The sequence below is a fragment of the Nycticebus coucang genome, chromosome X (assembly GCF_027406575.1).
Source record: "Nycticebus coucang isolate mNycCou1 chromosome X, mNycCou1.pri, whole genome shotgun sequence".
In the NCBI taxonomy this organism is placed as follows: domain Eukaryota; kingdom Metazoa; phylum Chordata; class Mammalia; order Primates; family Lorisidae; genus Nycticebus; species Nycticebus coucang.
Genome location: NC_069804.1, coordinates 102,844,652 through 102,862,634, shown reverse-complemented (window position 1 = coordinate 102,862,634; position 17,983 = coordinate 102,844,652). Strand labels below are relative to the sequence as shown.

The 17,983-nt window shown below is 35.9% G+C and overlaps 1 non-coding gene across 1 annotated transcript; it reads left to right on the top strand.

The window, feature by feature from the left end:
- Window positions 1-481: 481 nt before the first annotated feature.
- LOC128578767 (U6 spliceosomal RNA) lies at window positions 482-586 on the top strand. Its single transcript, XR_008377897.1, has one exon. It is a non-coding gene; the product is annotated as a U6 spliceosomal RNA (small nuclear RNA).
- The last annotated feature ends 17,397 nt before the right edge of the window (window positions 587-17,983 follow it).

The following is a 17,983-nucleotide window of genomic DNA, read 5'->3' as shown; positions in this document are numbered from 1 at the left end:
GACTATGTAGGATACAAACAAAGGATTTTCATGTCCCCTGCTGCCGGCCCCATATACCAATGGTGGCGGGTTCAAACCCAGCCCCGGCTGAACTGCAACCAAAAAATAGCCGGGCATTGTGGCGGGCGCCTGTAGTCCCAGCCGCTCAGGAGGCTGAGGCAGGAGAATCACGGAAGCCCAAGAGCTGGAGGTTGCTGTGAGTCCTGTGACATCATGGCACTCTACTGAGGGCGGTAAAATGAGACTCTGTCTCTACAAAAAAAAAAAAAAAAGAGAGAAAAGACAACAGAAAGCCAAAACTCCACCATTTAATCATGCTAATTAGGCCTTTTTTTTTTTTTGTATGTGGGACTTGATTTTAGTGGATGACATTTGCATCTCTACATCTGTGGAGAATCTACATTAATGCAGCCAGCCCTTCCTTAGTCCACATCCATGAAAGATTAATTGATAGGCTGGTGCTTTAAAAGAGATATTTACTGTGCTTGCTTCAGCAGTACATATACCAAAATTGGAACAACACAGAGAAGATTAGAATGGCCTGCACAAGGATGACACACAAATTCGTGAAGTGTTGAGAGAGAGAGAGAGAGAGAGAGAGAGAGAGAGAGAGAGAGAGAGAGAGAGAGAGAGAGAGAGAGAGATTGATTTACCATCTATTCTCTCCGAGGGCTCTACCTATGAAGTTTCAATACACAAGACCACCTCCCCCAGCTGAACCTCTTTCTTTCTCCCTCCCATCAACTGTCTGGCCACTAAGGCCTGATTAACAACTTTAATCAGTTTTTGGCTGTGCATTGTGCTTTTATTCTTTCTGTAACCTAAAGAGGGAATATAAGCTTCTGAACCTCATTAAAAGATTAGGTCTTCTGAAGGCTCTCATGTATACACATTAAATAAAATTTGTATATATTTTCTCCCATTAATCAATCTGCCTCATGTCAGTGATTTTTTCCAGGAAACTCCAGGAAGCTAATGGCCTTAGCCACAACCACATATACCATGCTCTTAATTTTCTTTCTTGTACCCCCAGAAGAACTGGCACTTCAAAAATAAAGTCCCTTTATCACACTTCTTTATGGCTGTGGATAAGTAAAATTTAGTCACTATAAAATATGAATAAACTATGTCTTTTGTTTGGGGCCATTAGGTTAAGTAGTAGCTTATTAATTTGCATGATTTCTCCAGATAAATTCTATAGAAGGAAAAACAGTGAGAAGGAGAATTGTGTAATTTTGTCTATGCTTTTTATTACTAAGAACCATCCCTAAACATAAGCATACAAGGACTCATGTAAACAGTGTTTTTTAAGGCTTGCAATAAGATCCGCTATTCCCCAAGCCAACTACATATCTTACATCCTATATTGGGTAAAGAAGTACCAGTTTAAAACAAAAGTGCACTTATAGAAGTGAGGCACATTAGTCTCTTATCCTCTGAGTTGTAACTTGTAAACTTTGCCATACACATTCTTTAAGATAGCAGCCTTAAGCACGTGAGATAAGTTAGAGAATTATTTTTTCGTCATATTTATAATGTTGACTTTTCTTTCTTTTCATTGTTTGGGTACAAAGAATTAGATTACACTGATGTGCATTTGTTAGGTACAGTCCCTCTTATAGATATGTCCCACCACCAAGAGGTATGCCATACACCTTAACCCCCATTCCCTTCTCTCCTTTCCTCTCCCTACTTCCTCCTTTCTTTACCCTCAAACTTTGAATTGATTTGAGTTTTTCTTTTATGAGGGTATGTAATAGATGGTCTACTGGCTTCATATTAGGATTGAGAACATCATATTCCTGTTTCTCTATTCCTGTGAAATTTATTAAGAAGAATGTGTTACAACTCTACCCAGGATAATACAAAAGATGTGAAATCTCCATCTTTATTTTTAATTTTAATTTTAATTTTTACATATACATGTGTTAATTAGGTTTCCATTTTTTTTTTGCCTTCACAAAACTAAAAAGACTCAAAATTTAATGACAGTAGCAATGTTTAAGATAAGGATTAGAAACAAAAACCTTGTAAAGAACGAAAGAACATAAAAACATTCAGAAAAGGAATCAGACAATTGCTTCATCGAAATATTGAGCAATAATAATAATAATGCAAAGAAAGTAACATTCACATTGTCAATTAAGAGTATGTCTAGGGCGGTGACTCTGACTCAAAGGGATAGGACGCCAGCCCCATATGCCAGAGGTGGCGAGTTCAAGCCCAGCCCCAGCTGAAAACCGCAAAAAAAAAGCATGTCTTTTATAGAATGCTTTGACTCTGAGATTCAGTATGGAGTCATCAGTTAACTTCTTCTTTTTTTTAAAGTATCAAAAAATATACAACTAATATTTATAAATAAAAGTAAAAGATAATTTCAAAAAACTGATCATGCTAAATCTTATAGACAATAGAAAAAGAAGAAATACATCAAAATCATTCTACTTGATATAGGTACACCTGATATTAAAGTTGGAGAAAATATATTATTATAAAGGAGAAGTTACAAACATATGTCACTTATAAATGAGGATACAATATTCTAAACAACATATTGTTTAGAATATTAACATGTTGAGTTAAAAACAATATTAACATGTTGAGTTAAAAATTAATGTTTAAGTAATATACTTTGGTTAAGATTAAAACCAATTTATGTGAAAATTATTCACTATTTTCTTTTCTTTTCTTGCTCTTTTATTTTTCTTCTTTTCCTCTCCCCTCAGCCCTTCCCTCCTTCTTTGCCTGCTCTCCCCTTCCCCCATACCCCACCAGGTCATTAATTGTCACTCTTTTGTTAGGTATATTCCTAAGTATTTTATTTTCTTTGAACCTACTCAGAAGGGAATTGTGTCCTGCGAAATCTCCATCTTTTTTAATGGCTAAATACTAGTCCATAGTATAGATATATCACAGCTTGTTAATCCATTCCTGGGTTTGTGGGCATTTAGGTTGCTTCCACATTTTGGCAATTGTAAATTGAGGTATGATAAACAGTTTAGTGCAAATGTCCTCATGAACAAATGATTCTTTTCTTCATAGTATATGCCTAGTAATGGGATTGCAGGATCAAATAGGAGGTCTAATTTGAGTTCATTGAAGATTCTCCATACTTCCTTTCAAAAAGATTGTATTAGTTTGCAGTCCCACCAACAGCAAAAAGGTGTTCTCTTTTCTTCACATCCACACCAGCATCTGCAGCTTTGAGACTTTGTGGGTCACTCTCACTGGGGTTAGGTGATATCTCAGGGTGGTGTTTATTTGAATTTTTCTGACAACCAGGGATAATGAGCATTTTTTCAAATGTTTGTTAGAAATTTTTCTGTCTTCTTTAGAGAAGGTTCTGTTCATATCTTTTGCCTAGTGGTAGAGGGGTTTGTTTAATCATTTTTTGTTGATTAATTTGAGCTCTCTGTAGATTTCAGTTGTTAATCCTTTGTGAGGTTAATACCCTGCAATATCTTTTCTAATTCTGAAAGCTGTCTTTTTGCTTTACGTGTTGTGTCCTTATCTCTATGCAGAAGCTTTTCAGCTTAATTAAGTCCCATTTGTCAATTTTTGTTGTTGCAATGGCCTCTGAAATATTTGTCATAAAACCTTTACTGAGTCCAACATTAAAAACAGTTTTTCCCACACTTTCTTGTAAGATTTTTATCATTTCATGTCATAGATTTAAATCTTTTATCCATCCTGTGTCAATTTTTGTAAGTGGTGAAAAGTGTGGGTTGGGTGTCAGTCTTTTGTATGCTAGTTCTCGCAGCATCATCTGTTGAATTGGAATTTTTCCCCACTGTATGCCTTTATTTAGTTTATCAAATATCACATGGCAAGTAGAGATTGGTTTCATCTCTTGGTTTTCTATTCTGTTCCATATGTCTATGTCTCTATTTTTGTGCCAATACCATGCTGTTTTAATTACTGTGGACTTGTAATTTAGCCTAAATTCTCATAGGAAGATGCCCCCAGCTTTGTTTTTATTGCTAAGAATAGCCTTGGCTATACAGGATTTCTTCTGGTTCCATACAAAATTAAATACTACTTTTTCCAGTTATCCAAATATGATGTTTGTATTCTCACGGGGATTGCATTAAATTTGTAGATTGCTTTGGGTAGAAAACACATTTTGACAATGTTGGTTCATTTCAACCAAGAGAATGGTATGTTCTTCCATTTGTTAACATCTTCCGCAATTTTTTTATTAGGATTTTATAATTCTCTATGTAACAATTCTTCACTCTTTTGTTAGGTATATTCCTAAGTATTTCATTTTCTTTGAAATCACTCAGAATGGAATTGTGTCCTTGATTTGGTTCTCAAATTTGCTATTATTTGCATATATAAAGGCTATTGATTTGTGGACATCATTTTATACCCTGAGACATTACTCTATTTCATGATCACTTGCACGAATTTTATGGTTGAATCTCTGGGGTTCTCTCTGGGTTTAGTACAAATGTCCTCATGAACAAATGATCATATAATCACCAGAGAGGGAGAATTTGACCTCCTCTTCCTCCATTTGGATGCCCTTTATATCCTTTTCTTGCCTGATTTCATTGGCTGGAACTTCCAGCACAATGTTGAATAATAGTGGCAATAATAGGCATCCTTGTCTGGTTCTAGTTCTAAGTGGAAAACTTTTAGTTTTACTCCATTCAGTATGATGTTAGGTGTGGGTTTGTCATAGATGGTTTCAATCAGTTTAAGAAATGTGCCACCTATGCTTATTTTCTTACATGTTCTTTTTAGGAAAGGATGTTGAATTTTGTCAAATGCTTTTTCTGCATCTATTGAGAGGATCATATGATCTTTGTTTTTGCTTCTATTGATATAGTGCATTACATTTATGGATTTGCATATGCTAAACCAGCCTTGCATCCCTTTGATGAATCCTACTTGATAATAATGCATATTTTTTTAATGTGTAGGGGCAACCTATTAGCTAAGATTTTGTTGAGTATTTTTGCATTGATATTCATTAGTGAAATTGGTCTATAGTTCCTCTTTTAGTTGGGTTATTTCCTGGTCTTGAAATCAAGGTGATGTTTGTTTTATAGAACATATTATGGAAGGTTTATTCCTTCTCGATGTTTTGGAATAGGTTCTGCAGTGTAAGTACAAACTCTTCTTCAAAGGTGTGGCAGAATTCTCATGTGAAGCCATCTGGTCCCAGGATTTTGTTGTTGTTGTTGTTGTTGTTGTTGGAAGCTTTGTTATTGTTTCTGCAATCTCAGTGCTTGATATTGGTCTGTTCAAGAGATCAATTTCTTCCTGGTTAAATTGTTTAAATCTAGGAATATGGTGTGATTTTATGTATTGGTCCATTTCCTCCCCATTGTCAAATTTCTTGGCATAGGGTTTTTTGCAGTAGTCAGAGATAATCTCTTACATCTCTATGATAGCAGTTGTTATTTCCCCCTTTTCAATTCTGACGGAGGTTATTAAAGATTTTAATTTTGTATTTCTGGTTAATCTGGCCAATGTTGCATCAATTTTATTTATCTTTTTCAATAACCCAACTTTTGTTGCATTAATTTTCTGAATGAGTCTTTTATTTTCAACTTCATTTATTTTTTATTTAATTTTGGTTATTTCTTTTCTTCTGCTAGGTTTGGGATTGGATTGCTCTTCTTTTTCCATTTCTTTATGATTCATTATATTGTTGATGTGTTCTGTTTCTGTTTTTTGGATATATGCTTCTAATACAATAAATTTTCCTGTTAGGACTGTTTTTGCAGTGTCTCACAGGTTTTCATAGCTTGTGTCTTCACTGTTCTTATGGTCAAGGAAGTTAATAATTTCATTTTTTTAACTCTTCCTTGACCCAACTGTCATTCAACATAAGGTTGCTCAGTTTCTAGGTCTTTGTGTGGGGATGAAAACTTTTGTTGGAGTTCCACCTTTATTGCCTTGTGTTCTGAGAAGATACAAGGTATAATTTCAATTCTTTTGATTTTGTTGAGATTTGATACATGTCCTGTGATATGGTATATGTTTGAGAATGTTCCATAGTCTGATGACAAGAAAGCATATCCCTTAGTTTTGTGATGGAACGTTCTGTATATGTGTACTAAGCACAGTTGTTCTAGGGTCAAATTTAAGTTCCTTGTATCTTTGTTTTAGTTTCAGTTTAGAGTATCTGTCCAGCTCTGTAAGAAGAATGTTAAAGTCTCCTATTATAGAATTGCCTAAGCCCAGGAGTTGGAGGTTGCTGTGAGCTGTGTAACTCCACGGCACTCTACTGAGGGCAAGAAAGTGAGACTCTGTGTCTACAAGATAAATAAATACATAAATAAAATAAAGTTCCTATTATTATGGAATTATATGATATCATATTGCTCAGACTAATTAAGGTCTGTTTCATAAATATGGAGCATTTAAGTTGGGTACATAAATATTTAGAATGGAAATGTCTTCTTCTTTTATGGTTCCCTTGATTAATAAGAAGTGTTCATTTCTGTCTTTTTTGACTTTAGTTGCTTTAAATCTACTTCAGACTGAAAATAATATTGTGACCCCTCCTTCTGTTTTATATTTGTCTGAAATACTGTTTTACATCCCTTCATCCCTTCCCTTATTTTGTCCTTTGAGGATAAGTGTGTTTCCTGTCAACAGCATATGGATGGCTTGTGTTTTTTTATCCACTCTTCCAGCCTGTGCCCTTTCAGTGGGGAATTCAAGCCATTAACATTTATTGAGAGAATTAATAAGTTTGGTGGAATGCTACTCATCTTATTTTGTTAAAGTCCATAGCTTAATTGAATTTTTTGCATCATTATGGAAGCTAGGTTTTGTCCATTAGTTTCTAAGTTTTTAGTTTGCTGATGGTCTGTTTGTCTTGCTTTGGCAAACTTCCTCAATTTTTTTATTTCAGTAAAATAGTTTTACTTTTTCGGTAAAAGATTTGATTTATCTCTCATTTTTAAGGCTTAGCTTAGCAGTATATGGAATCCTGGGATGAAAATTGTTTAAGTACATTAACAGTAGATAACTATTGTCTTCTGGCTTGAAAAGTTTCATTTGAGAAGTCCATGGTCACCTTGATGGATTTGCCCAAGAGCTTAGTCCTGGCTGCTTGTAGAATTTTCTCTTTCATGTTGACTTTGGACAAGTTGATGACAGTGTATCTTGGAGAATCTCTGTTTGACTTGAGACAACCTGGGGTTTTATATCCCTCTGAAAGGAGTGTGCCATAATCTTTGATGATACTTGGAGAATTTTCATTTATGGTAGCCTCCAGTAGGGCTTCTATTCCTCTGGTGTATTCCTTTTTTGGGGATTCACTGAGGGTATAAAGAAGTAGGTTGCACTGATTGCAATTGTTAGGTAAAGTACCTCTTATAATTGTGTCCTACCCCCAGGAAGTATGCTATACACTGTGACCTCCCAGTGTGTTCTTCTTCCTCTTCTGGGATATGTATAATTCTTATGTTTGAATGCTTCATGAAGTTCCATAATTCTCTCAGTAAGGGTTCTGCTTTATCTCTCTTTTTTTCTATCTCTTTAACTGCCTGTGTTAGCTCCACAGCTTTGTCTTCTACCTTTGAGATTCTTTCTTCTGCATGGTCTATTGTGTTATTGATACTTTCTACTGCATCTTCAAGTTCCCTGATTGACTGCTTCAATCCCTTATGCTATATCCTTCCTATATTCTTCATATAGTTTATTTCTTATTTGATTCTGTTTTTGGATTTCCTTTTGGTTATTCTCAAAAAATTTCCTTCATTGTTTTTATCAACCATACTTTAAATTTCCTTCTGTCATTTCTGACATTTTTTTATAGGTGGAAACCTCTGCAGTATCTATCTCATGATCCCTTGGGGGGGGTGCTATGTTATGATTTTTCATGTTGCTGAGATTTTTCTGCTGTTTCTTCCTCATCAGGGTTTTCTTTTTGCCTGTTTTCCTTCCCTACTTTTTCTTTTTATTTCCTCCTACTGCTTAAGTTATCATGCCTCTGACCTAAATGTTGAAGTGTTCTTTTGGTGTGGGAGCAAAAGGAAGAGAAGTGTGATGCGCAAGAAGGGAAAAAGTTAAAACAATAACTGAAAAGAAAAATGGAAAGAGGGATTAAAAGGGGATATTGGCAAAAAAAAAAAGAGAGGAAAAGATAGAGAAAAATGAGGATAATAGTGGTGTACTTCAGGGTACTTTGACCCACACCCACAAATCCCAATGCTGGGAGGTAGGTTGTGTGGGTCGCTTGAGGTCAGAAGCTCTTCACCAGCCTGAGGAGACACAAGACTCTACTTCCCCCAAATAGAGATAAAAAACAAAAATACTATAAGTTAACACAAAACAAACAAAAATTCTTAAGGAATAAAATTTAGGGAAATAAATAATGGGAGCAGAAAACCTAGCAAAAATGGAGCCCTTATTATTGAAGAAGGAAACAATGAAAAAAACACAGAAAAATAAAAATCTGGGGGTAAAAAATTGAAAAAATATTTCTTTAAAGAACAAAATATATAAGGTGGCACCTGTGGCTCAAAGGAGTGAGGCTTCAGCCCCATATACCTGAGGTGGTGGGTTCAAACCCAGCCCCGGCCAAAAACTGCAAAAAAAAAATATATATATATATATATATGTGTGTGTGTGTGTGTGTGTGTGTATGTGTGTGTGTGTATCTTGTCATGTATGGCCTGGGCAATAGGTGATCTGGCATATCAGATGCTAATCACAATTCTGATATAGCTGTATAAGAGGGAGATGGGAACCCTCTTTCTTGTAGAGGAAACCTTATCTTGTCTTCCTGACTTCTTTGCCCTCCATCCCCTCAGGATTGAGAGCCAGAATCTCTCCTTAGCCTGCTTAATATATGCATTCTAACCTTGTCAAAATATGTTCCTTGGCCACACAGTGGCTTTCCCAGGAAAGTGTGTGTTACTCACATCTCCCCAGGAGTGGATGTCCAGCTTATGAGGCATACCAGATCCAGCCTCAGGCTAGGAGCCCAAACACCAATCCTTCCAGCAAGGCAGCTTTCTCACAAAGGCTGTGCCCAGCTTTCAGCAGAGGAATGAAAGTTCTGCTCTGCCCAGTGGCTCAACCCAGGCGCCTGGGTTGCTGTTAAAAATCACTTGCTAGCTCACTTAAGCTCTCCCAAGGTAACTCAACCAAGTTTCCAGATAAACCCCCAACCCCCAGAATTTCTTGGACAGGCCTTTTCTGTCAAGAACTGGCATAAAGAGATTGTGCATGGGGCCTAGGCAATAGCAAGCAAAACCAGAGGAACAGTTCTGTATAAAGCAATATGAAAGGTAGGAAAACTAGCTTGATCAAAGTTTGCAATTTTACCTGGTGTTGATGCCTCCTTTGTCTTGAAATGATACCTGGCAGTTTTGTAATTGAAACTTAACATGAGATTAAGTAGAAAAGAAAATTTCTAGAGAAAAATATTTGTTTTTCAAAAGCAAAACAGGTTTAAGGTATGAGGTTTAAACAGGCCTCCCTAACTCATATTTAAATAATTGTCAGAGATTTTATGGTGATCTTTAAGGAGAACCACAAAACACTCAAACTCTAGACAGCTTTCTTTTTGTAGATTGGAACAACAACGAGGTTTAACTTATTTTTTATTTGTGTATCATTTTATTACCTTTTAGTTTCTTTTGTTGTCTTCTCTAAAATAGAATCTATAGAAGCTTTCATCAGGAAACAACCTATTTTCTGTTTTGATCTTCTTACTGAACCAATAGCATGGCAACATTTATATCATTGCCCTGTTTCAGAAATGTCATTACCTCCTCTTCAAGTAATAGTTATCTTTATTACATAGGCATACACTTTAAATTTCTACAGAATAATTCAGTCAAGTACTTCTAAGAAAACCTGGCTGTGTTGTTGTTGTTGTTTTCTAATAAGCACAATGTAAATAAGGCAGTAATTATTTCCAAATTTGATGCCCACTTCTTTTTGGGATTAATTTTTATTCTCTTCCAAATCCTATACCCCACCATCTAGGTATATTTTATATATAATTTTCTTTTAAATGCATTACATTTTTAACTATTCACAGCATTTTTATAGCTTCAGTTACTTACTTGAATGTAGGATACTTATACTTGACAGGTCTGTGACTAGTACCCATATTTTATTGCTTCTCAGAGTCTTATTCTCATCCCCTGGTGTAAGGGTCGGTGTCAGTGTTAGGAGGACTGTCATCCACTTGTTTGAGAAATTATTTAAAAGTAATAAAACTGAAATCAAAATTATATACACTGAAAGATCTGTGTCTTGTCTTTGATTGAAGGTATTTTAAGTGACTATGTCTTCTGTAAATTTTAACCACCTTAAGAATTGTATGTCTTATTTATTCATGTATTTTTTCAGTTCCTAGCATAATTATTTCCATATCATAATTAGCTTAATGTTTGTGGAGTGAAAATACTAAAAACCTATGTAAGTCACGCTATTAGTAATATTATATGAAAATATAACTTCTGAAAAATAAAATTATAATCATAAAAGTTTTTAATGATTTAAAACATTTAATCATTAAATCACTACATGTTGATTATAGAAAAGTAAATATAAATAAATATTAAAATGAACTGAAGATAGCTCTTAAAATGCTGGAAGTATATTTTCTTCTTATTTTTCTCCAGTATATGTTAGATATTTATATGTTTACATAATTGAGATTACATTGTAGATATACTTGTATTTAACCTATCTATAAAAAAAAAAATAACTTCAGGCCCAGATGTCTTTATTGCTGAATTTTTGCCAAAAATTATAGGAGAATTAATAATTAATACTATTTTTATGAACTCTTCCAAAAAGTTGAAAAGGGGGGAAATATCTTAATTCATTTTAGAAAGCAATGTTACTATGATTTTCAAACCAGAAAAGACATCACAAGAAAAGAAAGCCACAAATGAATAGATTTTATTGATTTGGACACAAAACATTAAAATAAATGCTAGCAAGACAAATCCAGCAACATATAAAAATAATTTACATCACGAACATGTGGGGTTTATCCCAAGATTGAAGGTTCAGTTTAATATCTAAAAATCAATTAATTTAATACATCATATCAATAGAATAAAAAACAGAAATCAAATGGTAATTTTAATAATTGCATAAAAAGCATTTGAAAAACTCCAACACTCTTTTGTGATAAAACACTCAACAAACTGGAAATAGAAAGGGACTATTTTTTTTTTTTTTTGTTATTTAACTCAGCTATATCTTTCATTTTTTATTTGTTTTATTGTTGGTGATTCATTGAGGGTACAAGAAACCAGGTTATACTTATTGCATTTGTTAGATAAAGTCCCTCTTATACTTGTGTCTTGCCCCCCAAAGATGTGTCACACACCAAGACCCCATCCCCCTCCCTCCTTCCTTCTCTCTGCTATTCTCTTCTCCCAACCCCTCCCTCCTTCCCTATTTATTCTCTTCCTTTCCCCCACCCGGCTCCCTTCTGCTCTCTTTCTCTGCTCTTCCCTTCCCCCCACCCCCCACTGTGTACTAGGTCATTAATTGTCCTCATATCAAAATAAAGTACACAGGATTCATGCTTCTCTATTCTTGTGATGCTTTACTAAGAATACTTCTATCCAGGTTAATACAAAGGATGTAAAGTCTCCACTTTATTTAATGTCTGAATAGTATTCCCTGGTATAAATACACCACAGCTTGTTAATCTATTCCTGGGTTAGTGGGCATTTAGGCTGTTTCCACATTTTGGCAATTGTAAATTGAGCTGCAATGAAAAGTCTAGTGCAATTGTTCTTTTAGTAAAAAGATTGTCTTCCTTCTGGGTAGATGCCCAGTGATGGAATTGCAGGATCAAATGGGAGGTCTAGTTTGAGTTCTTTGAGGATTCTCCATACTTCCTTCCAAAAAGGTTGTAGTAGTTTGTAGTCCCGCCAGCACTGTAAAAGTGTTCCCTTCTCTCCACATTCACGCCAGCATCTGCAGTTTTGAGATTTTATGATGTGGGCCATTCTTACTGGAGTTAGATGATATCTCAGGGTGGTTTTGATTTGTATTTCTCTAATAATTAGGGATGATGAGCAGATGAGCATTTTGTCATTTGTTTGCTAGCCATTTATCTATCTTCTTTAGAGAAGGTTCTATTCATGTCTCTTGCCCATTGATATACGGGATTGTTGGCTTTTTTTCATGTGGATTAATTTGAGTTCTCTATAGATCCTAGTTACCAAGCTTTTGTCTGATTCAAAATCTACAAATATGGTTTTCCATTGTGTAGGTTTTCTATTTGCTTTGGTTGTTGTCTTCTTATCTGTACAGAAGCTTTTCAGTTTAAATAAATCCCATTTGTTTCTTTTTCTTGTTGTTGCAATTGCTATGGAAGTCTTCTTCATAAAGACTTTCCCCAGGCCGATATCTTCCAGTGTTTTTCCTAAGCTTTTTTAAAGGATTTTTTGTTTCATACTTTAAATTTAATTCTTTTATCCATCTTGAATGAATTTTTGTGAGCGGAGAGAGGTGCAGGTCCAGTTTCAGTATTTTACATGTGGATATCCCGTTCTCCCAGCACCATTTATTGAATAGGGAATCTTTCCCCCAGTGTATGGTCTTATTTGGTATATCGAAGATTAAGTGACTGTAAGATGTTAGTTTAATTTCCTTATTTTCTATTCGATTCCAAATGTCTATGTCTCTATTTTTGTGCCAGTATACCATGCTGTTGTGACCATTATGGCTTTGTAGTACAGTCTAAAATCTGCTATGGTGAGGCCCCCAGTTTTGTTATTGTTACTAAGAACTGCCTTAGCTATACAGATTTTTTCTGGTTTCATACAAAATGAAAAATTATTTTTTCCAAGTCTTGAAAGTACAATGTTACTATTTCAATAGTCAATGAATCGGTAGATTGCTTTGGGAAGTATAGACATTTTGACAATGTTGATTTTTCCCAGCCATGAGCATGGTATGTGCTTCCATTTGTTAATATCCTCTGCTATTTGTTTTCTCAGGGTTTCATAATTTTCTTTATATAGAGTTCCTTCACCTCTTTTGTTAGGCATATTCCCAGGTATTTCATTTTCTTTGAAGCTATGGTAAAGGGAATTGTGTCCTTAAATAGCTTCTCCTCTTGGCTGTTATCAGCATATACAAAGACAATTGATTTATGGACATTGATTTTATATCCTGAGACCTTACTGTATTTTTTGATGTCTTCCGGGAGTTTTGTGGTTGAGTCCTTGGGATTCTCTAAGTATAAGATCATATTGTCAACAAAGAGACAGAGATTTACCTTCTCTGCTCCCATTTGGATACCCTTTATTTCCTTCTCTTGCCTGATTGTATTGTTTAGAACTTCCAGCCCTATGTTAAATAGTAGTGTCAATAAAGGACAACCTTGTCTGGTTCCAGTTCTAAGTGGAAAAGCTTTCGGTTTTACTCCATTCAGTAAAATATTAGCTATGGGTGTGTCCTAGATAGCTTCAATCAGTTTAAGAAGTGTGCCACCTATGTCTATACTCTTTAGTTTTCTAATTAGAAAAGGATGCTGGATTTTATTGAATGCTTTTTCTGCATCTATTGAGAGAATCATATAATCTTTGGTTTTGCTACTGATGATATGGTGAATAACATTTATAGACTTTCGTATATTAAACTAGCCCTTGCATTCCTGGGATGAAAACTACTTGATCATGATGTATGACTTTTTTATGATAAGCTGAAATCTATTGGCTAGGATTTTGTAGAAGATTTTTGTATCTATATTCATTAGTGAAATTGGTCCGAAGTTCTCGTTTTTAGTTGGGTCTTTTCTTGGTTTTTGTATTAGGGTGATGTTTGCTTCATAGAATGTGTTGGGGAAGATTCCTTCCTCCTCAATTTTTTGGAATAGTTTCTGAAGTATGGGAATAAGCTCTTCTTGAGAAGAATGTATATTCTTTAGCTTTGGGATGGAGTTTTCTATATATGTCTATCAAGCACAGTTGTTCTAGGGTCTCATTTAAGTACCTTATATTGTTTAATTTCTGTTTAGAGGATCTGTCCAGCTCTGTAAGAGGAGTGTTAAAGTCCCTTGTATTTATGGTGTTATAGGATATCATATTGCTCAGACTAATTAAGGTCTGTTTCAAGAATCTGGGAGCATTTAAGTTGGGTGCATAAATATTTAGAATTGAAACATCTTCTTGTTGTATTTTTCCCTTGACCAACATGAAGTAACCATCTGTCTTTTTAACTTTAGTTGCTTAAATCCACATGTATCTGAAAATAAGATTGTACCCCTCTTTTCTTCTGAATTCCGTTCGCCTGAAATATTTTCTTCCAACCCTTAACTCTGAGTTTTAATTTGTCTTTTGAGGCTAGTTGTGTTTCCTGCAGATAGTAAATGTATGGCTCCTGTTTTTTAATCCAATCAGCCAATCTATTCCCCTTCTGTGGGGACTTCAAACCATTAGCATTTATTGAGATAATTGATAAGTGTGGTAACATTCTATTCATCTTATTTTGTGAAAGTCTGTTACTTAATTTTATCTGTTGCATCATTGTGGAAGCTAGGTTCTGTCCTTTAATTTATGGTTTCCTACTTTGCTGGTGGTCCATTGTGATGGTCCATATGTAGAACAGATTGAAATATTTGCTGTGGAGTTGGTCTTTTTGTGACAAATTTCCTCAATGTTTGCATATCAGTTAAAGATTTGATTTCTCTGTCAATTTTAAAGCTTAGCTTAGTGGGATATAGAATTCTGGGCTGGAAATTGTTTTGTTTAAGTAGAGCTAAGGTAGATGACCATTGTTTTCTGGATTGAAAAGTTTCATTGGAAAAGTCTGTAGTCACCCTGATGGATTTGCCCCTGTAGGTCAATTGCTGCTTACTTCTGGCAGCTTGCAAAATCTTTTCTTTTTATTTAATTTTGGACAGGTTCATCCCAATGTGTCATGGAGAATCTTTATTTGAGTTGAGGTGACCTGGAGTCTGATATACTTCTAGTATGGCTTCCATTTCTCTGGGGCATTCTTCTTACCCTTATGTTTGAATGCTTCATGAAGTCCCATAATTCTGTCAGTAAATGTTCTGCTTTCTCTCTCTTCTTTTCTGCCTCATTAACTATCTGAGTTATCTCAAGAGCTTTATCCTCTACCTATGAGATTCTTTCTTCTGCGTGGTCTAATCTGTTGCTGATAGTTTCTATTGCATCTTTAAGTTCCGTAATTGACTGCTTCAATTCCTTCAGCTCTGCTACATCTTTTCTATATTCTTCAAATCATTGTCTCTTATTTGATTCTGTTTTTGGATTTCCTTTAGTTTATTTTCCACTTTCTCATCAATTTCCTTCATTGTTTCCATCACCTGTATTTTAAATTCCCCTTCTGTCATTTATAACATTTCTTTATAGGTGAAATCCTCTGCAGTAGCTACGTCATGGTCCCTTGGCACAGGGGCATGGGGTGGTGGCTCTAGACTGGTTTTTTCATGTTGCCAGGATTTTTTGGCTGATTCTTCCTCATGAGTGTTTTCCTTTTTCTATTTCCTTGCCCTCATTTTTCTTTCCTTCCCTCTTGCTTTTTAAGTTACCATGCCTCTGGCTTAAGGTTTCAATGGGTCCTTTTGGTACATGACCAAAAGGGTGAGAAGATTAAAGACCAAGAAGGGAAAAAAGATTTAAAAAAAAAATAAAAAAGGGAAAGGAGATGGGGTGCGTAAAAGGGATTATTTTCCAAAATGAAAGAGATAAAGAAATAGGGAGACAGGAGTAATGTAGGTGTACAGTAGGGTATTTGGACACACACCTTAAAATCTCCCCAGTCTCTCAGGGTGCTGTGTTGTGTGATTCCCTTTAGGTCTGCTGCTCTTTGCCAGCCTGAGCAGACATGGTACCCCACCTTCACCAACACAAAAGACAAAAAATACTATAAATCAAACCAAAACAAACAAGCAGAAAACCTTATGTGATAAAATTGGAGGAAAACCCAAATGATAGGGGCAGAAACACTAGCAAAAATGAAGTTCTTATCATTAAAGAAGGGAACAGTGGAAAATTATATTTAAACTAGAAAAATGAAGAAAGAAAAGAAAAAAAGAAAAGTCTAGAGAGAAAATGTTGAAATAAAAAAAAGCAGTATATATATCTTGCTGAATATTATCTGGGCAACAGGTGTTCTTCTGGGTTATGAGATGTTAATCACCATGGTGATACAGCTGTATGAGATGGAGCCTGTAGGCCTCTGCTGATTTCTCAAACCCCACAGGGGTGGGAGCCTAAATCCCTTTTCAGTCTGGTTAAAAGACACATTAAACCATTAACTTTGGCTAACCAGAAGCTTTCCCAGGAAAGCACTTGTCACTTGGATCTCTCCTGAAGTGGCTGCCCACTTATCCAGTGCATTAAAACCAGTCTCACTGTATGACCCTGAGGGACAAAGCTACAAGGCAGCCCTCTTACTAGCAAACACTGAAAGCTCCACTCTTCTGCATCATGTCAGTCCAGGCCTTTGATGCTGCTCAGTCACTAGAGCACTCATCCAAGGTCTCCCAGCCCCAGCCTCATTCTGCAACCCTGAAGGAGGAACCTGCAGGGGCAGTTTTCCCACAATGTCTGTGCCTGGCCCACAGATGAACAGTATTAGCTCCATTCTGGCTCAGCACCTCAGTCCAGAGCCCTACACAACACTTAAAGTCATCAGCACTCTTGCCCATGTTCTTCAAAGGTAGTTCAACCGAGTGCCCAAGCTAAAAAATCAAAACAACCCACAGAGGAGACCTTCCCTGTTTGAAATCTCACTGCTCTTGAAGCCACAGCCTCAGATGGAACAAATGCAACCACTCGCCTGTTCACTGCTTTTTTTTTTTTTTTTTTTTTTTGCCATTTTTGGCCAGGGTTGGGTTTGAACCCACCACCTCCAGCATATGGGGCAGCACCCTACTCCTTTGAGCCACAGGCGCTGCCCTCTCCACTGCTTTTGTTATCCTCCTGGATCCAAAAGTCTCTTGCTGTCTCTCTGCATCTGGATAGGGAAATTTCTAAGCAGAGCCCACAAACCAGAGATGCCTGGAGTCCTCTCCCCAATCTCACCATGTCCGGTTACAAATAAGCTGTTACTCGGTCTCTAACTTGCTCCAACCAGAAAGGGAAATTTTTAACCAGATAAAGAGCATCTTCATAAAACCCACAGCTAACATCATGCTTAATGGTGGAGTAGAGACAGATCATGGCCCACTTAGAGAAGCTAACTGAACAAAGACTGTCTCCACTGAAAAATGCACATAGAAAAAAAAATTTTCTCTATAAGTTCAGGGGATTCACACATACTCCATGGCTTACAGACCCTAATTAAGAACACTTGCTTTGCTAGATAACTGCAAAGAGGATGCTTGATAAATCTCTTCTAATTTCTGTGGAAACTTACCCCAAAGAGACCCAAAGTTGAGCCAGTTAATTATCTTAAATGTGTGAATATATTTGCAATGAACAATCTGTAAATGAAATTTAAAAAAAAATTCTATGTACAATAACATTAAAGCAATAAATTGATTAGGAATAAATTTAACATTGATATCAATGTATACAGTTATGATTTAATAAAAAAAGGAATAAATTTAACAGAAGAATGCAAACTTTTCTGAAAACTGTGAAACATCATTGAAATATTTAAAGATCTAAATAAATAGAACAATATCCTATATTCATGAAATGAAAGAGTTAACATTTCTGGGATGACAATACCTCCAAAATTGACAAATTGATTCAGTTTATTCCTTATCAAAATCCCAGCTGACTTCTTTGTAGAAATTGACAAGCTCGGCGTGGTGCCTGTAGCTTATCAGTAACTGCGCTGGGCACATACACCAGGGCTGGCGGGTTCAAACTCAGCCTGGGCCTGCCAAACAACATTGACAACTACAACAAACAAGTAGCCAGGCATTGTGGCAGGTGCCTGTAGTCCCAGCTACTTGGGAGGATGAGGCAAGAGAATTGCTTAAGCCCAAGAGTTTTAGGTTGCTATGAGCTGTGATGCCATGGCCCTCTACCAAGGGCAACATAGT